We start from the raw sequence: 3,932 nt of genomic DNA, 5'->3' as shown, positions 1-3,932 counted from the left end.
TTTTTAGCTCACCTGAGCTTGCTCAGGGTGAGCTTTTAGGATCGGTGAATGTCCGTCGTACGTCGGATGAGTTCGAATATGAGTCATCTCGGATGAAAAACTAGGTCACAAGAGCTAAAAATAGAAAAACCTTGTGAACACTCTAGAGGTCACATTTTTGACCCAATCATCATCAAACTTGGTCAGGATGTTTGTCTAGGTGATAGCTCGGATGAGTTCGAACATGGGTCATCTCGGATGAAAAGTAGGTCACAGGAGCTATAAATAGAAAAACCTTGTGAACACTCTAGTGGTCACATTTTTGAACCGATCATCATCAAACTTGGTCAGAATGCTTGTCTAGTCAATTGCTTGGATGAGTTCCAACATTGGTCATCTCTGATGAAAAACTAGGTCACAGGAGCTATAAATAGAAAAACCTTGTGAACACTCTAGTGGTCACATTTTTGACCCAATCATCATCAAACTTTGTCAGGATGCTTGTTTAGATAATAGCTCGGATGAGTTAGAATATGGGTCATCTCGGATGAAAAACTAGGTCACCAGAGCTATAAATAGAAAAACCTTGTTAACACTCTAGCGGTCACATTTTTGCATCAATCATCATCAAACTTGGTCAGGATGCTTATCTAGTTGATAGCTTGAATGAGTTTGAACATGGGTCATCTCGGATGAAAAAGTAGGTCACAGGAGCTATAAATAGAAAAACCTTGTGAACACTCTAGTGGTCACATTTTTGAACCAATCATCATCAAACTTAGTCAGAATGCTTGTCCAGTCAATTGCTTGGATGAGTTTGAACATGGGTCATCTCGGATGAAAAACTAGGTCACAGGAGCTAAAAATACAAAAACCTTGTTAACACTCTAGTGGTCACAATTTTGACTCAATTGTCATCAAACTTGGTCAGGAAACTTGTCTAGGTCATTGCTGGGAATAAATCGAACATGGGACATCTCGGATGAAAAACTAGGTCACAGGAGCTAAAAATAGAAAAATCTTGTTAACACTCTAGTGGCTACTGTTGTGATCCAAATATTCTGTTAATTGGTCGGAAAGTTTGTTTTGATGATTTCTAAGTCAAGATTGAACATGGGTCATCTTGGATGAAAAACTAGGTCACACCGCCCATTAATATGGAAAAACCTTGTTAACATTCTAGTGGTCACATTTTCGACTCAATTATCATCAAACTTGGTCAGGATGCTTGTCTAGGTAATTGCTTGGATGAGTTCGAAATCGCATGTGAAACTAGGTCACCGGAGCTAAAAATAGAAAAAATTTGTTAACACTCTAGTTGCTACTGTTTTGATCCAAGTATCCTGGAAATTGGTCTGAAAGTTTGTTTTAATGATTTCTAGGTCAAGTTTGAATATGTGTCACCTGGGTAAAAAAACTAGGTCGCACTGCTCAAATATGGATAATCCTTGTTAACACTGTAGTGGTCACATTTTTGACTCACCTGTCTTGAGACTTGGTCAGAATGCTTGTCTAGGTAATTGTTTGGATGAGTTTGATAAGTCAGGTGAGCGATCTAGGGCCATCATGGCCCTCTTGTTTATTGTATGATAGCTTTCAAATGTATACCTTAAATTTGGTATGATACACACACATGCACTCTTGTGGAGCTGAAAATTGGAAAAGAACAATGTTTCAAATTATATCAATATTGTGAGATAAAATGGCATATAAACTTTGTTCTTACTATATTAAGCTCTAAAACACTGGTGACTGTTCTTATATTTAATCTGAATTTTATCCCAGTTTATTCAGTAGTCTAGTTCACAAATGATCAAATTGTTATATGTTATAACATGCAAAGAGTGCTGAAGGACTAGACTTTCTCATAGAAATTTGCTTTTACTTTGTTTCAAATTGTACTGGTTACAATTGTTACAAAACTATATAATGTGAGGAATGTGTAAAGTGTATGCTAGGTTGTGTTATGAGCAATGATCTGAAAGAATTACCTTTGAACAAAATATTTGTCATGTTTAATAGAGACATTTTATTGATCTGTATTTATTTTCATGGCCATACTTTAGATTGGAGGGGTGGGCATACTGCTTTTTAATTTTATCTAGTCTTTCTGGTAGGATTAGTTTTACCTTGTATATTAAATTTTTAATTTATAAGCTTGAGCCTTAGTATGTGTATAAAAGATTCCTCTGGATAAGAGCTATATTTTGAGGCATCAAAGTTTGACATTATTCTGTAATGTGGATTAGAGCTCTTTATTTATCACATCTGTAACAATGAACATTCTTTGTTACCTTTACAGTGTTAAAACTTAAACTAAATTGTCCATGCTTTGAAATAAGTCTGTAAAAATAATGTTAATCTTATGGGGTTTGATATGGCATGCAACGTTAAGCATATAACAGTATTGAAGTTGATCAAATGCATCTTTAGAATTATACAAGCAACTGTATAGAGCTTGCCAGACTACAGAGATGTTTTTTTATATCAAAAAGTAAAAAGAAGCGCAAAACAATATAGAGCTTGGTCAGACAACAGGGATGTTTTTGGTGTCAAATTTGAAATTTTTTATAACATTTTTCACATTTAATTGTCATATTTGATTTTCATGGTTCCAAAATAATGACCTATCCTACATAATTCTTTTACTCATTTGTGATACCTATTCTTACAAGATAAGCATTGTCATACCTCTTAAGTTTACCACATCTTCCCCACATCTTAATTTCTATATTTTGCTTAAAGTGGATTGGTCTATTGCTTAAAGTGGATTGGTCTACAATTGCAACATTTTCCATAAGTATTTAATAAAAATGTATCATTTAAATTAGCTTACAAAATATTTCTTGAAAAACAATGTTGTTATAGCTCTAAAAGATTTAGTATGAACATGTATCTCACAAATATCAACAACATCCAAATATAATTCTTTCATAGTTTGTTATGACATGGTACTAAATACTGTCAATATAATTATTTATGTTATAACAAACCTATTATGGACCAACTCACTTTATGCATATCCTAGGTTGATTATTAAAATCATTTTTGGGCATTTTGGTGAATTTAAAAACAAGAAAAGATGGGCAATACCTATTACTAAATTGAACAGAAAGTAAGGAATTTTTAATCTTTAATGCAGATTATCTCAAAATCTGATTTTTTTGTTTTCGGACAAATCCCAAACTATCAACATCTTTTTACTTATAAAATGTTATTATCGTGATTTGGATGGTGTTTTATCATTTAAAAAGTTGACTCCTGAGAAATGAGAGGTACATTTTGTATTTCTATTCATGTATTTTGGTATTTGCATTTTTCATGATTTTGCAAATTTTGTAAATATTGATTATTAATTGGATGTATATTTTTAGATATAGGTTATGTAATACAAGTTATGCCATTGCTGTCATGACATTGTTATCTTATTTGTAAATGAATTGTTAAGCTTTGAAAGTAGATATAAAGTGCAATAATACACTGTTAAAATATTCACCCTTGTTTGTTTTAAATATTCACTCTTGTTTGTTTTATTTTCTTGAAAAGTATATAAACTAAAAGTTAAACAATTAAGTCCTGCGTGCAACAAAAACAAACGAGCAAAAGTTGAACAGAAACTATGGAACTATTTTCTATATCACTTGTCCACATTCATACCACTTATATCTTAAATTAATTTTAGTAAGTGACCTAACGGCTAGACCAAACAAGTAAAGAAACTCTGCAAAATTATTCTTTAATGGTAACTAACTGGAAGGGGTTTTGGCTTACAAGTTGACAGCAAAAAGAAGAAATCTTAAATTGAGCTTGCCTCTTGCTGTATGCAGATTATGTATGCGTGGGTCGTTTGAACCTGGATCATCTCTACTAAACGGTGGCTCTTTGAACCATAGGAACTTGAAATTCTATCAATATTAATGATAATATCCAAAATATACAATATATATAAATAA

The sequence above is a fragment of the Ruditapes philippinarum genome, unplaced genomic scaffold (assembly GCF_026571515.1).
Source record: "Ruditapes philippinarum isolate M1 unplaced genomic scaffold, ASM2657151v2 ctg4816_1_1_1_1, whole genome shotgun sequence".
Lineage (NCBI taxonomy): Eukaryota > Metazoa > Mollusca > Bivalvia > Venerida > Veneridae > Ruditapes > Ruditapes philippinarum.
This window is presented reverse-complemented; position numbering follows the sequence as displayed.